This window comes from Thermobia domestica, chromosome 10, assembly GCF_964235325.1.
Source record: "Thermobia domestica chromosome 10, izTheDome1.hap1.1, whole genome shotgun sequence".
Classification (NCBI taxonomy): Eukaryota; Metazoa; Arthropoda; class Insecta; order Zygentoma; family Lepismatidae; genus Thermobia; species Thermobia domestica.
Window position 1 is genome coordinate 57,286,317 of NC_137463.1, and position 25,820 is coordinate 57,312,136.

Here is a 25,820-nt window from a genome sequence, read left to right on the forward strand (position 1 = left end):
TCGAAATTATTTCACTAACCGATCTCTTACTGAACATTTCAAACACGTCAAACCAGTGACATAAAATGAAGGTTAACCTCTCCTCCGCAGTCCTTAGTTATGCGTCCGTACTTTCAAGGGCGGACTAAGGGCCGGGCGACTGCCCGGGGCGCCAGAGAAAGAGGGGCACCAAAACGAGCCTCAAAAAGTAAATTTTATAATGTGCTTTCTACTGACGTTTTTGGTTTATATTCTTGTAAAGTAGTGGCAATTATATGATCTTTTTCCATTTCACTATGGAAGAAGAGAGTTTCATAGTACTAAGGGGGCTGTATCGAAAAATTGAGAGATGGCATGTAGAATAAAGAGTGCCGGGAATTAAGTATTGTTTGTTTGTTTGCTTGAGTTTAGCGTTCCACGGTTATGCCTTAATGGGCAAGGGAGATGTGGATACTAATTATAGTGGAATCCGAACCACTTTTATCGTTCAACAGTAATCCACCGGGAATTGGACCCGGTACCACAGAAGGCAGGCGTGCTAGCCACTAGACCAGGGGGGGTGGAGTTGGTATTGTTTATAGCGGGCCATATTCTTTGTGAAGTTTTCCTAGGTAAGGATTTCTTTTTGAAAATGGGTTTAAAACAGGGGCGTCATTTAGGGAGGGCAGGGAGGGGCATTTGCCCCCCTGAGTTTGAGATGTATATAGATTTTATCATTAGAATAGTAGTAAATCAGTGAAAAACGCGAAATTTTACTTATATCAAGAGGTCTTGCCCCCCACCCAAAGCAAAATCTGAAATGACGCTCCTGGTTTAAACTATTGAAAACACTATGATAAAATGTAAAATATAGGCTACTACTAGGGGAAGGGCGCCAAAAAGTCACTTTGCCCGTGTGAAAATTTAGCCTGCTCCGCCCCTGCGAACTTTCTGTATACTTTTTGGCCTTGCAGCTTGTGCGGTCCCCACGCCACATTGTTGCGGGGGCGCTATTTACGCCTACCCTTCGAACGTAATTCAATAACGGTTTAAGAAATTCTACCATCAGCGTGGAAACGGAAATATATTTTTCTAATAGTCCCATAGAACTTTCACTCAGAACGCCAGTTGCAATTTTTCAGAGTGGGCTCTGGCTAAGTAGAAGGAAGATCTGTTTCCTAAGTAAGTTCCTTTCAGAAAGTTTGCTATTTCTTTAACAGTGATGTAAATAAACATACTCATCGTTATTAGCTCGACACCAAACCATCCTGGACAAATCCCTCTAGAACAATGATCGGCAAAAGTTATTCTGCCTAATTTTATAAGCGACTCAAGGGTGAAACACTTGTTAACGAAAGCAATGTTGTGTATATACTGCCTTGTTTCTGACAAACTATAAAGTCTTTTGTAATCTTTAGACACTTTTCCTATTCTTTTTGTCACCCTTGGTTGTGTAGGGAAGCCTCGAACAAATAAAGAAGAGGTAATATTACAGTTAAGGGGCGCTATAAATATATTAGGTATTTCTTTTGTTACCTAACCATAACGGCCTAGGGTCGTCTTCAGTAGAATAAAAAATGCTACGTGATATTACATTCACGAAGGAGGAAAGGATGCTCTAAATATTTTTCTTATTCATTTTGTCTGCCCTGCTTCTCAGAAATTATATACCTTGTGTTGGAGGGTGCTGAAAAGAGAGGAGGGGAAAGAAAACGTCGTGCCCCCTCATACATTTTAAATTTTGTGACGTGGTTGCTCAAATTATTACTAAAGAAAGCACTATAAACTAAGATGTCTAAAGTTACAACATTATGTAATGGTGGCATATGGAATAATACTAATACTAATAATAATAATAATAATAATAATAATAATAATAATAATAATAATAATAATAATAATAAATATGAATGTCTTTGGAGAGCCGAAATTATGTGACACGAATCATTATAGGTAGAGCTTTAAGATGAGTGGTCATAGGGGAGGAAAAACAGGATTTTTCTCTCTCTGACTCTCTAACGTTAAGATTATGTGCTGAAGGTAAGAAGCATCATCATTCTACAATAGGTTGCTTTTACGTAGAATATCTATTACTTGAGCTCTCCTCCTTCGGGCAACTTTGCTTATGTAGTAAATTCAAAACAATTTCAATTTAAGACAAATATTTATAGAGAAAATTAAACATTTAATAGGGAAATCTGTTATCAAAATATCCAAACACGTAGATAGAAGACTATGTAGTGAGAAATTGTGAAACTATAAAATTCTCCAAATTAGAATTAACATTTACTGGAAAACATTCGTTATGCATCAGTGAGCACAGGGGAAATAATTACGAATCTGTTTGCAAACAAAAATTAGAGACACTAATGCAAATGCGACGATATTTTCTTTTTTCTTTTTTTCTTTTTTTTTGGTATCGTCATGAGTTTTACACATATGTTACAATTTGATTCTTTCCCAAATAAAAAATAAATAAATAACCTTCGTGATAAAAATGACTACAGTACTTCCACGGGATTCGAACCGTCTACCTTCGGTATACAAACTCGTTGCTTTATCTAACTGAGCTATTTGCTTTCTTACGTAAGCTGAACCTGTTCTACAGTAAAGACGATTTTTCATTACGATTGGGCTAACAATTCGTCTTTTTCCATAGGTAATTTCCACTATTTGCACTATCTATACGTTAATACTTAGCATAGATTCATATATTTGGAGTTCGCTGATAATGCATATAATAAGACATACTAGAAATATTTCGTTAAAATTTTCGTTTGTAGATCTAATCCACGCTTCTCTCACTGACATAGATGTCGCTGCTTCGTGTTGAACTGCAGAATTCCCTCGCGTTCTTGAAAATTTCCCACTTTAGCAGAGTTGGTAATTCTCGAGATTTCTGTCGATTTAATGTTTTTTGCTTCTAATTTCTTTATTTTAAGCTAATATCTAACACAAATATTAAAAACGGGTTTGTTATTAACCTGTCCTGCTGGGGAAACCTTCCGAGATTTCGAACATATAAAGAAAACGGAGATATTTTCAAAAAACTTCAAAATAAAGAGACGCATCATTTATTTTGCTCATGGTAGTACGTGGCTTACTTAAAAAAGCTAGGTTATATGCGTAATTCCTGTAGCTTTTGGACTTAACGTACAGCAGACGTGTAACTGAAAACATGTTTTATCACTGGCGTATCTGGCATGTAAAATTTTGGAGGGGGGACTTTAAAGAAAGTGATTTAAATATCACCACTTAACCCAACCTGTTTATTAACTTCGATTCCATTTTTTTATATTCCTGCTTACCTTCACGGACACCCTAAGGTATATCCAGAAATCGATTACAAGCGTTTCACAGTCTGAATATTATATTCCAAATAAATATAATTATTATTTATATGATATTCTGTCATTAGTAAATAAATTAAATTAAAATAAAACATTGAATATTTTGTACTTCAAAATATTGGGGAGACGCGTCCCCCTCGCCCCCCTCGCCAGAGACGCTCGTGTGTTTTATAATACTTTCCGTATAAGTGTTCCATCTATACGTACTTTCCATATGAAAAATATAGGCGGTCAGGATCTCACATACAAGTGGACGTACATAACATATAGCTGAGGAATGTAACGTAAGTATATGCATGTGATATACGGAAAATGGTTAGATGTCAGACATCCTGCATCGGCATGATGTAACATCTAAAGGCAGTGCGTATGTAGCATATGGATAACGAATGTTCCATACTGATTTCTGTAGTAAGCAAGAGGATTCCGTAGATTTGTACAATATAACGATGTCCGGAGAATGGATTTTTCTTAGTGTATATGGCCATAATACTTTATTGGTTTATTGGTCACTTTGAAATAAAGGTGCGTTTGATTTCCTTAGAATACATACCGAAAATGATAAATGTTTTCCCTTTTAATTTGCGTCCTCTGTTAAACTTCCTACGTTCAATAAAAATTTCATCTACTTCCACGGTTGTTCGGGTTAGCTACTCCTATTTGGCTGTTTTTAAAAAGAGTACTTTCTTGGTTTGCACTCTTGGAAGAGGGGGGTGGAAGTGTTCCAGAACTTGACCTCTTTTAGTTTCGTGTTATAGAGCCATGTATTACATTAGTATAAAGTAACGAATTCAGCCTTTTTTGTTCAATTTGGTACTATTTTTCAGCCCATTCCAGAAGATAGGACTGTGGCAACAGTGATAGATGTACACACTTAATTAGGAAAGCTAAAATGGAATTTGCCTCGAAAAGCACTGGTAACTCGAAAATTTTGTGGAAAAAGTTAAATATATTAGGGATCAAGAGAAGTAGCAAACAAAATAAGTCTAACAATAAATTTACTGCAGATGATCTTAATAACAATTTTCGTGACATTAAGTTTTCAAGTAATGCAGATTCTAATATTACATATGATGAGAGTCGAGAATGTACAGAAAACGTATTTTCCTTTGAATGTGTCAGTCCTCTAAAAGTCATGAAGGCCATCAATAGAATAAAATCAAATGCTACTGGAGCTGACCAAATTAGTATTGAATTTATTTTTAAAAAAAAATGCCTTTTATACTAAATCCCATCACTAATATTTTCAACCGTTCTCTTATGAGCGGCACTTTTCCATCTGCTTGGAAAACAGCTGAAGTCCTAGCGTTCCCCAAAACAAGTAATAGCACAAGTATTAATGATTTTTGCCCAATTAGTATTTTACCTTCTCTTTCAAAGGCATTAGAATACATTGTTAGTGACCAAATTCGAACCCATCTAATGAAATACAATTTTTTTGATCCGTTTCAATCAGACTTCAGAAAGTGCCACAGTACTGCTACAGCTGTTACTTATGTCACTGACGACATTAGACTAGCAATGGATAGAAAGCAAGTAACTGTTCTTGCTCTACTAGATTTCTCTAAAGCTTTTCAATCAATTATACATAAGACTCTCTTCCATAAATTGGCGACGAAATTTAACTTCTCCAATGGTGCTGTAAAATGCGTTAAAAATTATTTACAGGGACGGAAGCAATTTGTAACCGTAGCCGATAATTCTTCTGCACTACGGGATCTCACTCACGGCGTCCCTCAAGGAAGCGTCCTTGGCCCTCTCCTATTCTGTCTGTACATTAACGATCTTCCTTCTGTCTTACAATACTGCAACTATCACCTATACGCAGATGATTTTCAAATCTATATCTCAGGTCTACCCGAAAACTTGAACAATTCAATTAAACAAATGAATGACGACTTGCATCACATTTACTTGTGGTCAAAAGAAAATGGGTTAACCATAAATCCACTTAAATCGAAGTGCATTTGCGTCTCCTCTAAACGACTCATACAAATGCACCGTTCGAATATACCAACAGTACAGATAAATGGAACAATTATTCCGTTTTCTGAAACCGTTAAAAATCTCGGGGTAATAATAGATCAATTTCTTGAGTGGAAACCTCACATTAACGCTGTATGTAAGAAAATTCTATCCACTGAAACAAAGCTACCACTTGTAAAATCTCTAATATTCCCTCACCTTGAATATTGTGATGTAGCTCTATCAGACTTAAATGAAGAATTAGCGTATCGTTTGCAACGTATCCAAAATGCCTGTATACGGTTTGCTTATAATTTCAAACGATCAAATCATTTAACTCCATACTACAGAAAGCCCTTTGAAACTTGCCGATAGACATACACTTCTCTTTAAGGCTTTGCGGTTTGAACAACCTTCCTACTTATTTCAACGCTTGCAACCACTAAATGCTCACCACGATCACAATACAAGATCAGGTGTAAATAAACTTCTTTCTCTTCCCCTACATTCGTCAAAATTCTACTCAAATGCGTTCTTTGCATCCACTGTCCGTGCGTGGAATGACCTCCCATCCAACACAAGACAATCTCAGACAATCCATCTATTTAAGAAGTCGGTTGAGCAGATCCTCCATAAGTCTACAAAGGCTTACTAACATCTAAAATGCTGATTTTTATTGTCCCTACCTTATATTTGTACTTTTTGTTCACTAAATGAATGTGACTACATTATGTGGTTATTTGTTATAATCCATGTGTGCTGGTGATGTGATGCGCGCGTGTGTGTGTGTATGTGTGTGATTGGGAGTGTTTTATATATTTTATACATATTTTATTATTATTATTATTATTATTATTATTATTATTATTATTATTATTATTATTATTATTATTATTATTATTATTATTGTATTACAAATTATGATCATTGCATGGTCAAGTTTGAGACAAGGCATGATTAGCCTTAACTTCGCCATGTAAAATAAGACTAAATTAATAAAATAAATAAATAAATATTGTTTGACCGTTTTTCGTGTTATGTTTCATATTTTATTTAAACATTAAGTTACATTTAGGGAAATAGATTTTGAGACGAAACTTGCGCACAACGCATTAATGCGTTGTTGCCAAATTTGGACGTTTACTGTAGTAATCACGACAAGAAAATTCCTGGATTCTAGCGTTGCAGTTCGAGAAGAGGAATTGCGGTAATTGTCGAAAACTAATTTCTTTAGTAAGTATCCGAGCAGAATTCCATGATTACTTCCTTTATTATCTGGCATCAGTAAACACTCGACACTATCTGGCAACGCCACACTATTTAAGCAGCATTTAGCATAGCACTAGGAACACCTAGCGATCCACCTTAAGCTCTAGCAGCCCTAAACATACAAATTTGCACACCTGTGTTGAAGTGCAAATAAGGCAGATCAAATCAATATGGTCTTTTAAAAATGGATCCTCACATTACGTTCTTTCAATTGTGTCCTTATGTATTTTTGGCTAAAGTACTGTAAGTATATACAGAGCCATTGAAATAAATTTCCGATAGATTTTTCAAGGTAATGTTCAACAGTTGTTATTATTACTGGAAAACTTGATAATATTGCAATAAAATATTCAAATAAAACTTTTAGAGTGTTTCCTTAGCTATACGCACTAATAGGTTTGTAGGAATATGAATGGTGTCCATACAGTTCTTGCCAGATTACTCTTGGTGTGTGTAAGTCGCACTGCTGGACCGGCCAGCCGCTCCTCGTCTTCAATACTCAGACAAATTATAGCAACATATTTTACCAGGCACGTTAGCACCAGAAATTTATTTTTAGAGGGGATTATAGTATTTTGGGAATCTAAACTCAATATGTGGATAAATTATATTAAAATTTGGAAATCATCTCTAAAATTATAATAAATTTAGAGAGAAGTTGTGATTTCAGGGAGGGAGGTAGGGCCCATCCCTTGCATACGTCCCTGCCTCTCATATAAAGTGAACAGCATACTGAAAATCAAAGAAACTTTGAGATCAAATAGATTTAGAAAAATCAGTTTGTGGCTTAGGCAACAAACTATTCTTTTAATAAAAGAGTTGGATAACTTTTTCCTGTAAAATGTGGTTTCGTCAGTGATGCGACAAAGAACTGTGACCTAGCTTATCAACTAGGTTGTGATTGTGGAAAGAATATCCAGTCAAACATTTGAAGAACTGGAATGAGAAAGAAATGATATGGCTAAGACACCGCTTCGACACAAATCTGTCGAAGTCAGGCATAAAGAGGTTAATACAAGGATAACTCATAAGTCTTTCAATATTCTAGTACACAACATACATCTATTCATTACACTGTAATGAAAGCAAGTTAACATTCAAAGTGTAGTCCCTCGTGTTGGATTATCTGCAGTCACTTTCCTTAGAGTTCCGCAATTCCACGTTGATACCAGTCTTGCCGTCAGAGGCACAGAATTCAGTCTCAAGTGTTTCCACTTCATGCCAGTGACGACGCCAGAGGGGGGGCAAGGGGGGCGAGCGCCCCCTAGTAGCTACTTCTGCCCTCCTGACTGCCACCTAGACTGCCCCCCCCCCCCAGACTCCTACAATCTTTAAACATTCTACATGTAGTGTCAAATTGTAGTCTACTTTCCATGTGTTTACGATGTGGCAGCTTAGTCCTCAAGCTTTCTTCTTTGAGCGTCTGAGTATGCACGCATATTTCTGTTTTCTAATTTAGCACCTTTTGAGGTAAATTTTAGTTATACTTCTTTCTTATGATTTTTAATTATTGCGCCTAGCGAAGAATAGTAGATTTGGTCGACTTGTTTTCTTCTCATTGGATCAACTTCGATTGGAAACAAATGAAAGGTAAAACCAGTTACGTAACTTGTTTGTATTTATCCAGGTTTGAAGTTTTCAGTTTCATATTTTGTTTTATTTAAAGGTTCTATACTTCTTTTTTGTGAAACATTATTCTCGGCTTTCAATATTCAGAGGATGTGCTTATAACAGCTTAGTTTGCAACTACCAGGGCTTAATTTTTTGAAGGGGATAAAAAGAGTTGTGTTTTCCCTTCCTGCAAATGATAATAACAAATTTATGGAATTAAATTGATTCCCAATAAAACGTATTGTCAGAGTGCTGATCTTTAGTTAGTAATTGGTATATACTAGTACTCCCTTACTTATTTTGTTTCAAAGTACTGACGTGACGTCTACCATATTGACTAGGAACTGTTGAAAAATTCGTAGCCCAACCCAGAAGGAGTGCACGTGGAATGGTGAAGTTTTACTATATGAGTCAATATACCTTGTATACCTTGCACAGTGCTCCAGTTTTAGCAGAAAAGTTAAAAAATCTGAAGATTTCCTCGCACCACTGTTCGTAGCATTACCCCTATCAGATCTAAAATGGCGTCGTTTCAAGTGTTATTTACATTTGGGAAATAAGTACACGTAATAGTTAGACGGAGCTAAATCTGCGGAATAAGAATGGTGATCTAGACATTGAAATCCAAGATTATGCAATGTCATTTGTGTTCGCAGGGGCTTGATGGACAGGTGTATTCTCCTGAAGGAACAGAATTCCTTTCTTTTCAGTTTCAGCGGCGTTGAACTTTGAATTTTTCTTTCAGTTTTGTAAGTAATGTAGAGATTCTGGATTAAATATCTGACCGTTGCGGAAGTAGTCTATGAGTACGACTGCATACTTATCCCAGAAGAATGTTGCAAACAGTTTCTCAACCTACTTCTGTGTCTTGAACTTCTTGGGGCGAGGGAGAAATGAGTGCTGCTACTCCATTGACTGTTGTTTCGTTTCAGGATCATAGTGGATGGTACAACCATATTTCATCTATGGTTACTATTCGTGAGCGAAATTGATCAGCATTACAGTCAAATTGGAAGGAGACTTCTCTTAATGCCGCAACTGTTTCATTCTCCTGACAGATTTTTGAGAACCCATTATGCCGAAAACTTGTGCATACCCAAGCCATTCTGAATTATGCTATCGACGAGTTCCAAAGAAATGCCCAGAACTGAGAAAGCGGGGTGCAGCCAGACCTCAGACTATAATAACTATATCGTGAGTTTACTATATACTTTAAAAACTATATAAATAATAGCTTAAATTATTTTTGTCACACAAAAACTGGGGTGGCCTAGGCCCTCCGGCCCCGGGCTATATCCACCACTGGCTGAAATGCTGCAATTTTCAAGAATAATGTCACAAATTGCATCCATGATTTCTGGAAGAGTCATCGCTTTTAATCATCCTGGATGTAAAGCATAATTTGTTGAGAAATCGCCATGTTTATACTAAGCCACTTACTTCTTCATCACTGTATATAACGGAGGAGAGTCCCGTGGTGTTTCACTGATTTCCTAATTAATTTACTTCGGTGACTTTCCTTGGTGGAACAAAATGTTATAACAGTTCGGATCTGGATGTTCGTGAAATTCGCTGTTTCGACACACATAATCACTTCAGAGGCCTGAGAAATAATAAGAATTTCATTATTAATATGAAAATTTGTATTTGTGCACACAGAGATATGTTTTTCTAAACTACGTTTCATTTTTCTACCTAGTACCTACACTCCTACTGGACTGGACTACGACATTTTCAGCAGCTCCTCGTAAATTCTCTCTCTCTCTCTCTATCAGGGGCGGATCCAAGGGGGGCGATCGGGGCGATCGCCTCCCCCAGAAGAGGAAGCTTTCTTATTTTTCATATATAAATAAAATCCATCCCAAAATTTGGAGCCGTTAAAAGTAGCAGTATGACGGCCCACCGCTCCCCCCAGAAGTCGGTCCTGGATCCGCCCCTGCTCTCTCTCTCTCTCTCTCTCTCTCTCTCTCTCTCTCTCTCTCTATATATATATATATATATATATATATATATATATATATATATATATATATATATATATATATATATATATATATATAGAAGAGAGAGAGAGAGATATGTAGCATATAGTACTAGACAAATGTGTTACTGGTTGCATAAGCGAAAGTAATTCAATTTATGTTAGGCTTCAAAAGTTTCATTGAAAAATATTTCATGTGCAGACGTTACATATTTGTTAGTTACACATTTTACTTGAAATAAGTTTAATTTATAATCATATAGGCCTAATATAAAAACAGCAACGAAATACACAATGTAATGTAAAATAAGTCAAACGTAATAAATATGTCATTTTTGGTATGGCAAATAGCTTCCCCCCCCCGAAAATGTATCTGCCCCTCCTTTGCCCCCCTAAGAACTTAAAGCTGGCGTCGTCACTGCTTCATGCCGGTTGGTCAAGCACCGTGACCTCAGGGAATGTGTCATGGACCGAAACAGGTAGTAATAGAAAGCCGAAAGCCAAGATTATACATCAGGTATGGCATCAATTCCTGTATTTTTTGTTGCAATTTTCCAATCAAGTATTGTATTGTGTTATTCTAGCAGAGCACGTTCTCGATTCATCAATGCAGAAAGTACAGCATACATCCGCGCCAAATGTTAGTAATAAAGGTCGGAATTGACAGTACGTCTACCAGGAATGGATTCTATGTGAAATAACCATCGTAGATCCACCACACATAATTTAATGCTCAGAATGACAATGTTTGACAATTGATTCTGCAAGTTGGCCCTTGCTCAATCACATTTTTGAACATTTAGATTTCGGAAGAAAGTACCCTCTTTTCGTCACTCTTCCAAGAAACGCGTATCACACGGATTTTGCAGAAGTTTTCAGCACAAATTTATTCTCCTCTGAGCCCGAGCTGGAGTGAAGGTGTGTGCCACTATGCGACAGCTTCTGATTACTTTCCGAATTCCTGAGGGTGACACACTAAAGTGGACTGATATGTGCCGAGTTTGTTTAACTACGATATGTACTGGTTGATGGATTTTCCTTAATGGCGTGTCGTACGACCTCAGAATCTATTACCCAGGAGCAGCCAGATCTTGGTGATCTTCGACATTTTTACAATCAGCACGAAATTTCTAGAATCAAGGAGTTACTGTACTGTGTCTCACTGCACCTTTCCGTTTCTCATTAAAAAGGTTTTGGGTTATTGCCGCAGCGTTATGCCCACGTTCGAACTCATAATGTTTCAGTTCTATCAGACGTATTATAGGGAGCTAGCTTTAATGCGAGGCTGAGAAATTCAGAGTTGATTGGCAGGTTCCCCACTCCGTCGCCAAGAAACGGTCACTCGACGGTCCTGGGCAGGGTTGCCAGTGCGTTGTGAAAAAATTCAGCTAATACTCACTTAATTCAAAGAGTTTATGCAATTATGCAATCCCTATCGAAGATCTCTGTATACGTGGACACACGCAAATTAGATTGTGATAACAAATGCTTCAGTTTTTTCTCCCTCGCTATTTCGTCGCACTCCACTATGGCCTTCCTTATTACTTCTCTAGCTTCGCTGTGTATAGTTTGCCCTCTCTTACGCTGTAAAGCCATTGTCAAATGAATAATAAACAACAAAACCGCAACCACAACAGCACACAACAAATAACCAACTCACTCTTCAGAATGACATTCATGTGACAAATTTTTAACCCTGGCAACGCTGACATATAGAAGGAAGGTAAGGGAGTATTGCAAGAGTCAGACAGAAAGATTGTTGAAAATTTTCACCCTTTACCTCAGCCCCCGCTGGTAAACAAGCTAGCTCCCTATAATAGTTGAGAACTCATTGTCACTGCCACTAAAAACTGGCTGAAGATGGAGTTGCGGGTGGATTTCCCAGTTATATTGTACTTTTGGTACACTAACTCATGAGCAAGTCTTTACCTTAAACTTACAATCGATCACGGCGTATATAAACGTGTCTTCTCTTTGGGTTGCGATTCTTATACAAACTTTAAACAGTTCTTTAACTTGATTCTCTCCATGTTTGTGACAGTCCGCCAAACTAAAATCCTATCTTAAGTGTGAGTTATCCTCACGCCCATCATCTCTAATTGAAGATGTTTCTCTACGTAAAGAAACTAAACCAACTGCACCAGGCCGGTAGCCAGACCAAAAATTTAGGGAAGGGGGGCGGATTAAGGTAGGGGGACCGATCCAACTTTATTATAGTTCATTTGCAAGCCTACCGTGAAAATTTGAGGAGACAGCAAAAATTTAGGGGGGCCCTCCCCCCTAGACCCCCCTGGATACGAGCCTTAACTGCACTCAAAATTTTTGAAGAAACTACTGTTGAAGAACGAGGAATCAACATGAGTTATGGTGGTGTAGTGATTGTTTTTTTTTAAATCATAATCTTATCTCACCATAATACTATATTTGCAGAAATGTTATTCAAAACTATATCAACTGCGTTATAAACCTAAGAAAGACATTGTCATTTTTGACGTTTATTCTAAAGATATACCACTAAACATGAACAAAGTAATAGATCAGAAAAAAAGTCCTTACATGTTCTTGAACACCATCAAATGTAACAGTTGTTGGAAAGGATACTAATTTGTTGGTATTGTTAACCAATCTACTTATTTCTGCAAATAGAAAACGGAGGGAAACACCACGAAACTATAGTACAGCATTACGAAATCGATTCATATGCTAGTTGATAAAAGAAAATTTTCGTTTTAGCATATCAATAATAGGTTGTGTAACGAGAAGCTACATCATTTATACGGTTTACCTAACATTATCAGGGTCATCAAATCTAGGAGGCTCAGAGGGGCAGGTCATATAGGCCACGATAGAAGAAAGTAGAAAAGCTTTCAAAGTCTTAACTGGAAGGTCAATCGGAAAATGAACAATTGGGAAGACCTAGGCGCAAATGAGAGGACAATATTAAGATGGATCTCGCAGAAATAGAAATCCAAAATATAAACTAGATCCAATTGACTAAGGATAGAAGTCAGTGGAGAGCTTTTGTGAACGCGGCATTGTACTTCTAGGTTTCATAGGCCATAGAGTTATAACAGGTTGTGACGCAACGCCGATTTCTTTGGTCTTTGAAAAAAAAAAAAAAACAAATCATGATGAAATCTTCAAAAGGAGTCCAAATTCATACTTTGGTGTTTACTCATAATTGTACTACCAAAAAATTAACTGCTAATCAACGTAGAACACTTGATCTGAATGGATTGAAACGATGTTTGTTAGACTGATAAAGATCAAAATTAAGATCAAATTTTGACCACACAAAGCTTCCTCCGACATCTGAGATTACACTTGAGCATTTGCTTCTAGTGTTTCTACAACTACAGGAATGGCTTGAAATCAAATTCAACGTCATTGAATGCGGCTGGAAGATGGAATATGTGAAAGGAAGTAAAACTTTTAGGCTAACCCTAAACCCTTTGCACCTAATGATCTTCTTCACCTCGTTTCTTGCAGTTGCAAGTCATCTTGTGCCATCCATTGTGAATGTGTAAAATTAGAGAAAAATTGTTCCGCCATGTGTGATCATTGAAATGAACTTTCCTGCTATAATTCTCCAGTCTTCGACGATATTATCGACCAATGTGAATCTAGATTAAACCTGCCATATATTTGTGATGAAAATACGTGAGACCTTCGATCGATCTCTTCCTTGCCCCTTAAACTTTCCAACACAATCCAATGAACTATACAGCTCTGGTTATGAACAACAGTATAATAGGCGATAGTTCCCTAAGCTGCAGCTACTTTTCTCTCTTTGTCCTCTGTAATTAATTGTACAGAGTAAAGGTATTTACTATCCAACTACGAAGGAATCGCCTTAAAACCTCTAGATCACGTCCTATAAAAATGCTTTATGGGAAAATAATACATAAATGATCTCCTTTTATTTATATCAGTGATACAGTCTATTTTCAATATTCTTCTCACGTTTAGCAATATTTATTTAAATGACTGTATTTTTCAAAATCACGTTTGTCAGTTTAATCTGATGAGAACATAGTTGACTTTTCTCCTTGTGTCGTGTGTAATTGTCAGGGCCGAATTTACATATTTTTAAGCCCTAGAGCAAAGCAGAATTACACACGGCTCTACCCTCTCAAAAAGAGTATTTATAATTCTTGTTAATTTAAATGTGCTTGTAGATGTAGAAGCACTCGAAGCCGTCTTATGTTTTTTTTTTTTTTTTTGTTTTTTGTTTTTTGTTTGTTTGTTGTTGTTGTTGGAGAGTGTCCGAGTTTTCATCAGGTGCAATGGAAAAAGTAGCATTGCAAACTTGGCAGTCAACTTCATAGTTCATCTTCGTTGCTTTCAGAAACGGGTACTTCTCCTTCAAATAAATAAATAAATAAATAAAACGTGCACTCCAGTTTTTGATTGTTTACTTTTCGAATAAGCTGAAATTGACAGCAGAAATGGGACGGGATTAAAATACGGGACATTTACCTGTCCTGACTAAATTTACGGGGACGCGGGACACTCTGGCCGAAAATCGGGACTGACCCGTATTTTACGAGACTTATGGCAGACTTAATCTAGATTTGACAGAGAGCTGAAGGAGGTTTTATGTAAATGTCAACTACATAAAATTATAATTATGTATATATTTATTAATAATGTAAAAGGCAGAATCTTTGGTGTACATTCAATAACTGGGCCGTGATGGTCTAATTGACAGTATAAAGTGCATTATTTTGCACTGTTAAACACCTCCCGGTTACTTTTACCAATCCGGGACACGTAAGATTCATAGACGGTAGGCAACAAAATAAATCTGATGTGAGGGTTAGAAATACTCCCCGAATTAAAACTGGCCATACTAATAAACAATTACAATACTAAATTATAAATAATAAAGAACAAACAAGTTAATAAAGCATATAGTAAGCAATAAATCTGTATATAACTCTTATAAATAAAATATCAACTGATAATAGCCTACTCTGTAAATATTAAATTGGTTATCATCTTTCTGAAAGTAATATTGAAGTAACTGCACTGGGATTTTATGATAGTGTTACTGCCCAGGCCTGTAGCCAGCCCAAGAATGTAGGGGGAGATGCAACCATATTATAGTTTATCACCATATAGTTTATTTGCCAGTCTACCGTGAAGATTTTAGGGGGGCAACCAAAATTTAGGGGGAGCCCGACCCCCCTGGATACGGGCCTGTTACTGCCGTGCCCGCTGTCGCTACGTTTAACACTATATCAACGCTGCACCAAATCCTTCATTCACCAATCAATCATCTTTACTCTATGAACGTAATCGGGACACTCGTTTTTATCACCAAGAACGTCACATTCATTATCATCATCCGCGTATCTACTGCACATAATTTTATTCTTGTACTCCGTTGTTCTTATTAACAGGGCTCCCTTGTCTCAACCCGCCGTGATAAGCCCCAGATTATAAGATTAACAGCCTCGTCATGCATCCTTGTGTTATGTGAACAATATTTCATTCCTACCATCTCCTCATCTCTCATCACATTTTTATGTATTAATGGCAATAAATCAATAAATAAATAATTGCTGATGCCAACTTCTAACACCAACTCCAACTCCTACAGTTAAATTGATGTCACTGCCCCAAGAGAAGGCATTACCTTCCGTGGTTCGCCCGTTTATTGATGGGAATGCATCTACACTTAAAAAAAGTGACATTATCCATAATAAGAAAATTAATTAAAGTTACGCAAAAGTTGAATGGTAACCGCATTGTTGTTCATGTGACTGCTGGTGAGTTTGTTCATAAAGTTAATGAAATATATATTGCTTTAAAACTTATTTGTGCCATTTGTCATATTTTACTTCTAATGGAAACTAGAAACAGAAAATTTCTATTTTGAGGGGAAACGCAATTTTTACGATAAACTATTAAATAATTTTCAAAATATTAATTTTATTGGTAAAGAGGTAACAATCATCTTTTATAGAAAATAATAAGAGATAAAACAATACCAAAAATGACGTGTTGCTACGATAATTCATTATCTTTTTTAAGAGTGATAGACTAAAAGTTTGCAAAATCAACATTATATATTGATTCTTTGACGTGGGAATCTATCTAGATTCTTTAGCGCCGTATCCTTTACACATATAATCAATTATTCCCTAGAACTTTTATGCTTATTTGAAAGTGATATATGTTTATGTCGTGTCTAGAGGGTATATCGTTATAACAAAATGCATTTTTCGCTCTTAGCATTCGATGTACAGGGTTGCAAGAAATAACCCGGACGAACGTTTGTTACCATACATTTATTAAACCGGAAGAATATAGAAAACAACACGTAATATTAAGAGCATGGGTATGTAGGAACAATATGTTCAGCCGTTTTCTAAGTGGTCGCTTTTGGCAGCGATACAGAGGTCTAAACGTACTTTCAAATGTTCGGCGATGGGCCGCAGGTCCTCGGGCAACAATTGGTTCCACTCACAACTCAGGGATTGCTTCAGTTGAGTCCAAACGTTTGTGGCGTGTAGCGCATGTCCTCGCCTCCAAAACCGACTATACACCGTAGTCCATGGGTTTGAGGTCCGTTGAGTAGGCCAGACATTCCAAAGACGATATGAAGTACTGAAAATGAGTTTTGCGCCAGCCTTTCGTCCGTTTCGCCCTGTGGACCGGAGTGAAGTCTTGTTGGAAAGACCATTCCATATCGCCGAAGTGCCCCTTGGCTCACGGAAGTACTCTAACTAACTAACTAACTCTATGGCCTATGGAACCATGAGGTTCAATGCCGCGTTCACAAAAGCTCTCCACTGACTTCTATCTTTAGCCAACTGCACCCAGTTTGTACTTTGTATTCCTATTTCTGCAAGATCCATCTTAATATTGTTCTCCCATCTGCGCCTAGGTCTTCCTAATGATAGTTTTCCGATTGGTCTTCCAGTCAGGACATTGAAAGCGTTTCTACTTTCTTTCATTCTAGCTACATGACCCGTCTACCTAAGCCTCCTAGACTTGATGTCCCTAACAATGTTTGATAAACCGTATAAATTATGTAGTTCATCGTTATGAAATTTCCGCCATTCCCGGCTCTCTTGAGTCCGAATATTCGTCTCAGAATCTTGTTCTGAAACATTTTCAGTCTATGTTCTTCCTTCCGAGTAAGCGACCATGTTCGCAACCGTACAGAACAACAGTCATGATCATCGTTTTATATATTTTAAGCTTCAAATCCCTCGACAGAATTCGCGACGACAAGAGATTTTGAAGTGAATAATAACACGAATTCCCTGCTTTTAGTCGACATTTAATTTCTTCATGAATATGGTTTTCGTGTGTTAATATTGATCTTAGATATTTGAAAGTATCTACTTTATCATAAGTATTATTCGATATTTTAACGCGTTCATAACTTGTCGTATTAGGATCCCGACGAACTTCCATGTATTTAGTTTCCTATGCATTTACTTCTAAACGCGTTTATTAAGACTTCTGCATTTCTTTCTATTGTTCTCCTATCATCGGAAGTACTTGGTCTCGAAAATGTCGTAGCCGTACACTTCTTGGTTGATCTTGAACCCCTGATAGAAGAACACCACAAGTGTCATGCCACTTGCGCAAATTCCTCCACAGACCATGACCGATCTCGGATTTTGGCGGTGTGAGACGATGGTTGAGGTGCCAGGAGCCTCTGCGGACCAGGTCTTGTCGTTTTGGTGGTTGTGCCCCTGCTCCACGGTAAATAGCTTCTCGTCGGTGAAGAGAATGCGCTCCCATTGCTGACGTGCGGTCCGGCGATTGAGAAGGTGGCATCGTTCGAGACGCACACGCTTGTTTTTGTAAGTAAGCAGTTGAGCCCCCTTTTTGCCATTTGCCACACCGATTAGCGGTTGATCCCGGTCCCATTAGTGATTTTTCTCACGGAGACCTTCGGATTTTGTTCCACTCGCTTTTGGATGATCTTACGGGTCTTAAACGAGATGACGGTGTAGTTTCCTCCTCTTTCGGGACGGACGCCTCCAAGGCCGAGCTCCTGGAATCACAAACTGCGTCTGAGACTGTCGTTTTTGGAACAACAACTAAAGGAACAATTTCACATTGACGCTTTCCTTGACGAAACAAATTCCAACATTTCCTTGCGTTTGGTTGCCATTCTGAAACAAACAAACAAACAAAAAAATTCTCGTGCGGAAGCCGAAAAAAGCATGTAGAGGTACACAAGAATCTAACAAAACAACACTCATTAGGCGGCAGGAGACTACATTCCTGGCAGGGTACGCCAAACTTTGTACGGGTTATTTTTTGTCACCCTGTATAAGGTGAAGACATCATGTCGAGTTTGGTCTTGAGACGAAGGCACATGTTTTGAGTAGCATAGAAATTTTTGTCTTTGTTTGCAACAGTGGAAGAAAAGCAAAGTTTATTGTATTTTTAAATCGATACTTGAGGTTCACAGTTCATGAGCATATACTAAGAAATGAAGATTATAATGTTTCCCCCTTCCTCCTATCCGTTCACCTTCTTATATTCAGAAAATGTTTATATTAGTACTGAGTCAAAGAAGGGAAGTAAGAGTTATTTAGCTGTTATTTATGTGGACTTCAATTGTATTTTTATTAGGAAATTGAATTGAGGAATTTGATGCATGAGGGTAGGGGGGCGCGGTGGCTCAGTGGTAGAGCGTTCATCTCCGGTGCTTGGGATCCCTGGTTTGATCCCAGCTCGCGCCGTGTGGACTTTGTGGTGCACAAACACCGTGCTCGTGGCTTTTCTCGGGGTTCTCCCGTTTCCTCCCACTGACTTCATTCCACCATTTCATTCATTACTCATCATCACCGTCTCCTTTAGCCTAACCGGCATAACCGTTGGACGTAAAACTTTAAGATTTCATTTCATTTCATTTTTGATGCATGAGGGCGTAAGTCTGAAGCTTGCAATTAGAGGAAAAGGATGTAGACAATTTAAGTAGTGTCTTTTTCTTACATAAAACAATGTAATATGCAGCATTTTCTTCCAATATTGAATTGAAATGTTACCAGGAGGCTAAACAAGCATGGCAAAAGCCACAAATACGTTTGATGCAAAAAGGGCATAAACTCGCATACGCCCTTATTACATCAAACTTCTCAATTGTTTGTGTAATATTTTAGTATAATGCGTGGTATATAGGAGAATGGTAAAAGTTCTGTTACTAGATTCGAGTCTCCGATAGTATCTGATTTGTATTATCAATCGGAACTGAGTAATAATTTTCCCTCGTAATTATTCTATATATTGCAAGAAAACTTGGAACATTTATTATGTACACTCATGTTCAAAATTATTGTCGCATATCTATAACTGTCTACTATTAAGAATATAATGTGATAATAATGTTGCAACGTACGTTTAATACGGATACTATGTGCATAATCTGGAAATGTATATTTGTATAAACTTCATAGGAAAAGAATTATAAATACGAAAATTATAGTGAGTAAAATAATATGTTGCTAAATGGACAAGAGTTTTATTTTCGTTTTATTGTTCTTATTTACTCCTCTTTTGACAATAAATTTACCACATACATGTCTTTGCCGATTATACACATACTAACATTATAAGAAATACTGAGCGAATTCATTATCAAATTATATTCTTACAACAAAACATTTATAGACATGCGACAATAATTTTGGACATGAGTGTACATACAGTAGTATTTTCCAAGATAGATTATGTTCGAGTGCTTATAGCCGAGACCGCTCAGGCGGGACCAAATTTATTTATTTTTTTTAAAAAAAAGGGAAATATCGCTATTTAACACACATTTCTCTTTCTTTAAACACTATGAACACATGCAGATGATACCAGTTGAAGGTTTGTTTCATTCGGAAGAGGATAACGTATGAATCATGATGTAAGAATAAAAAGATCTGAGAAATGCGAGAATGTACAACGGTTAAAAGGGTTAGACGGGAAGAGTGGTGTGGACTATTCAGAAAAGACATACCGTATTATATTGTGTTTTGAAAAAAAATAGTTCAAAATTGTTTATTGACTAGGTTAAAAGTGATACCAGTCGCAGAATATACACACTGCTTTACCTTTCAGGGAGAAATATTGAATATTTGTTTCTTGTGGGGTATTGTGGAGAAACTACCTTTCTTAGCTTTCCATAGGTTCTTCATTGATTGGAATAAATTACATGTAATTAGTTACTAACTTCACGTTTGTTCACATCTGATTATGAACGATATTTGATCTGTACGGACCTATAAATTATGATATTGAATCGTGGATAACGGGTCCTTGTCCTCCTCTAGTCTGATAAAATGGTGATTTAGATTTTTAAATTTGATCATGTTTGAAGGAAACTGTATTAGCCAATAAGCCATTATTATCCGTGAATTACGTGTGACCGTGGCTCAATGTGAGTGGTCTCTCTAACACTGTACTTTAAATTAAACAAATTTCCTTCCTTTCCTATCACAGACCTGTAAGAACCTTACGTTTAGCAATTGAACCAATGATTCGTGCAGCGCAGCAACCTGCACATCAATCTGTAGAATTGAAGTCCAATATCTTCCTGTGGTAATTATTGTTTGTTCAAAATCACATAATAACCATTAATTCCATACACAAAATATGAAACAATCCTATCAAACACAGACACAGTTTTTATCTAAACAACTTATGATCAATCTAAACCACACTGCTGTAAGTGTAATTCTTCACTTTCTAAGTAATAGTTAACGAGGCGCCACATACATTTTACTTCTGAAATTAGCAACCTTTTGATTGTAACCTGTTTTTCTTTTCTTTTTTTTTATCAAGGATATACAGTGGATTCACTTTAATTCGAAGTCCAAGGGGACCCGAAAAAAAATTGAATTAACCAGGAACTCTCATTTATAAGTAAAATCAAGGAATCAAAATAACTATACTGTATATGAAAAACTAATTTAACATGCAATGCATTTTACCTTTAAAGCAATACATTTTCGTAGGAAATTAGAATAAGCACCGCGATTCGACATTTTGCATAATGCACGCCAAGAGATCCCATACGAATCTGCTTACCTTTCTGTCACTGATTCTAGTTCCGTTAAAAAGAATTGCACAAGTGTCTCGTATAAGTCATTTGTTAATGGAGAACAGGGTTCAATGTCGTTCAAACTTTTACAGAAGGGATGGACACTTCCAGGTTATTAAGGAGGAGGAGAAATGCACACCAACCACTTTCTGTCCGATTCTCTATATTAACAAACAGTCGTTCTTTCAGAAAAAATAGTCCGGGGGGCACTGCTGGTACTATTCTATTTATTATTATATTATAGACGTATTATTTTGGTCTCCTCCGGGGGAAACTCTCAGAGCTCCATGGGCTCAGTGTCCCCCCAAAAAAAACATGTATGGAAGAAAAAACTGTTAACAAACAAAGCTTTCCCTTTCCCACAGTCGCCTCTGGATAAGATAACAGATAAACAAAAACAAGTTGAAATTACATTGTTCTGTTTGCAGTCTATCGAACACTGCAAATTTTCCCACTGGAAATACTTCGCATTATCCAAATAGAAGATTCAAAAGTTTGATTTACCCACGATTTTTTAAACCATTGTTTTTAATACAGTTTTCGAGGGGATTAAACTTTTGTTCGAATTATTAAATAATTCGAATTATCCTAGTTCGAATTAAAAAGAGTCTGCCATAATCAACATTCACGAAATACAAGTAAAATGAAATCTCATCTAGCTAAAACTAAGTATAACATTTTGCTTTTTCAGAAGATTGAAACTACGTTTTCAACCTCTTAGCCTGTTATTTGTAGAATATATATATATATTAATGTATAATATAACAAGTACAATGAAAAACGCAAGTAAAACTCGAAATTACGCTACTGGAAGAAACAGTGTAATTTACAATTTAAAGGTTCTTGATTAATGAATCCAATTATGTTTTTAATTTAACGTGCCACTAATATATACTTTAGACTCAAGAAAGCACATCAGTGCTGTGCCGTAGGGGGTGAGCGAGGCGACGGCCCCGGGCACTGAAGTAGAGGGGGGCGCAAAATTCGGGAGGGTAAAGGAAAAGGAAAGAAGAAAGAGAGAGGAAAAAATATTTGGAATATTTTAAATCAACAGCAGTATTCTTCAATCTAATATTTAATTTGACCAGAGTCAGAAAATGCATGTCCACATATATAAAAGTCAACGAAAATACAATAGAAATTGCTCAAAATCAAGGAAAAGCAGGGCTTATTGTTGAAAATTTTCTTACCTTTCGCACCAACCATGGTGGCGTTTCGCGGCAATACTGTCGACCTCACTCATATGTACGGAAGTGCCATCTCTCCGGGCGCTGATTTTCTACCGCACGGCACTGAGACACATGGATAAAAGTAAAGGAAACTATGGTTCAAGCGTTCTTGATTGGCAAATCCAATTTTGTTTTAACTTCTCATGGTAATGTCTTTTCAGATTAAAGGAGACAAATGGTAAATGAAAGTGAATGATTACGAAAGAAACAGTGGAATGATCACGTGGAAGGAAACATGAGAACACCGAGAAAACTCAAAGCTATGATGGTGCCTTTAAGATTCTTCAAATAAGGAAATGTCATGTGGTGCAATGTTGAGAACCACTAGTCTAAGCTGACGTTACATTAGTTTTTCAGCTTAAAATAGGACATTCAAAATGATTTGGAATCTGATTATCTTGATCGTAGTAATGAACTAGAAACATGGAAATGAAAGGCAAAATAACCTATCACATGACATAAATAATATCTCTGCGAACTTATACTATATTTTAAAAATGACAAGTACGAAAACCGTACAAACCTATGCTAGGTAGTAACCATTAAGCTAGCTTTGTATCTTTTGCAGTTGACGGTAGGGGTGACCCAAACGGAAGCACGAGCACAAATACTTTGGAGCAGGCACGTCAGTGACGGTGGGTATTCACTTAAAGGAAAACAAGTGAGTAAAACACACATGAACCGGTGCTAGATGTTCATATTTGACTATAATATAGCTTTGTATTACAATTCTACAGTAAAAGAACTTTGCATTAAAACTGCATAGTAAAAGAGCTTTCAATACAAATGCATAATAAGAGAATCCCACCTGTTAACACTGTTTTTATGTTAAGATATGCCTAAGTTGTTCTCCGACTTCACAACTACATAAATAAGTTCGATAACTGTTGCTGTTTCTTTGTCAATTAAAATATTTTACTTTTACATGAAGTTTCTCGTTTCTATTAGATTAAAGAACACAGCAGCGTCAATTTCCCGGAGGAAGGTTCACATTATTTAACGTAAAATTCCATGGCTTGTGAGATCACCTTAGTAAATGATGGCCATACTTTCTGTTTTGAGATCTCAGAAAGCAAAATGTGAAGCACATGTAGCACAAGGATCGCTAAACTAGAACAGAAAACTGAATAAGAAATTACTGACATTCCTCGAAACATAATAAACCGATCAATGCAGGAGTTTTTGCACTCCAAGATGGAACACATTTTTCCGATGTCATCATTAAGAAGTAAAGCAACAAAGAATTGTCTCTGTTAATGGCATTTGTAGATACTTTTCCATTATTAAATTTGTTATTTCGAATGTTTGTTGGTGCATTTTACGTCAACTCAAATGTTCTCGTTTCTTTGCTTCATCCTGTACAAGCATTTTATGCTAGAAGCAAGTTTATCCTAAATATTTTCAATGCATTAACACATTCTGGCATGTGAAAATGGTTTAGGCTTGGGTTTTCCTTTCCTCTTCTTGTTGATATTGAGAACACTGAAACGATAAGTCGAAAGTAGTAATGGCTTTGATAGTAGTGGTGGGGACAAGTATTGAAGTTTTTGAAATTAAAAAAAAAAAGGTTTAATTTCTCAGTGTAAGTCGTAGTTGTACCATACGCTTAAAAAAGAATCCTAGAAAGTAGAAGATCATAACATGCTTTTCTTCGTAAAATCCCAATTACAACCACACATTTTCCTCTTGTTAACAGAGTCTGAATTCAGCTTAGTCTTCGCTGCTCTGCACTGTTTCAATTTTTCATTTATTAAAGCATACAGTGACTCAGTATTGCCCTCAAGCTTCACTATGGAATTTTAACTAGTATGCTGATGTTATGTGACGTATCCGTCGGGGCTTATTAATACACAAATGTTGTTCCAACTGTCTTCCGTGAAATGAAGAGAGAACATTGCAATATACCCTCATTGGTAAATAACACTACGTTCTTCGATCCAAGTAGCCGACGGATGGCATCTCCCAGAAAACACGAAGACAACCCCTTCAACCCCTCAACAAACTCCGTCTACAGATATGATTATAAAAGTGGACACCTCGAGGCAGAATGCAGGAGTTATAAATTGGTCACTAACTCTCCAAGCTATACTGAGCGGGAGAGACTCCTCTACCCTTACCTCTGACCTGCATCAGATAAGAGGAATCCTGAACCAATTCCACGTTGCATCTAGCAAGATATAGTATTATCCTACCTCTGAACTGCATCGGGTAATGCGTATCCTCACACATCTCCGCGCTGCATTGGGCACTAGACATTACCCTACCTCTGAGCTTGAACAATATAGTGGAACTACATGTTTAAAACATTGGTACAACATGGAGAATCCTCGTGATAGGGTGTAGGCCAGTGGGTTTTGTAACGATCAACATAGTATCAATGTGTTTTCTAAAGACTCTCTTTTCGTTTTTCACTGTTATCAGTACGTTAATTCTTCCATAATTGTTATTTTGCATTTACAAGTATAAAGGTAACCAAGAAAGTTCTATCGCTTTTTGTGGAGGTCTGTGTTCAATTAGAACTCACACCGTGAGTTGAATGCGAATGAACATAAGGCGAAGGTCCATTGTTGATGTGGGTATAACCAACATACTAAAAGGTACTTGGTTGTGGCAGTTCAGTTACACCGTGAACTTGTGTAAGGACAGACTGAACATGGGACCAGTCATAAGAGCGTGTATACTGTTCGAGTTCAAATTGGGGGCGGAAGATATGCTAGAACTTTGGTGAAGGTGTCGTGACTACGCGGAGAGTGCAGCGGTGGTTAAACAAGTTTAAGGATTGTGATGAAACAGTCTAAGACGCACCACCTGTCGGAAGACCAACACATGTAAAAAATGAAGATTTTCAATCAGCAATTGAGGCGAACAGTGACCATACATGTGAGGAACTAGGACTACAATTCAATGTGAGTGGAGAAATCATTCGGCAGCAGGTCCATTAACTTGGGAAGCACTACAAGTTGGATCGATGGGTTTCTCATGATTTGATTCCGGGCCACAAGGCAACGAGAGCAGACGCCGGTGTTTCTTTGCTGTCTCGTCTGAGGAAGGAGCAATTTCTGTACAGGGTGTTGACGTCTAATGAGAAGTGGGTTCTGTATGAAGCTCCACGGCGCCATCATCATTGGTTAGTATCCCATAAACCGGTTCCAAAACAGCCAAAACCAGCACTGCACCAGGAAAAAGTCTTTCTTTGTGTCTGGTGGACTGCTTCCGGCATCTTGCATCGGGAACTGCTACCAGTTTGTCAGAACATGAATACAAATGTGTACTGTAAGTAGTTGAGCCGTGTTCAAGAAAAACTCAAAACTCTGAAGGCAGCACTTGTGAATCGCAAAGGGGTCTTCCTGTTACAGGACAACGCTAACCCCATATGGATAGGATGACCTGAGACA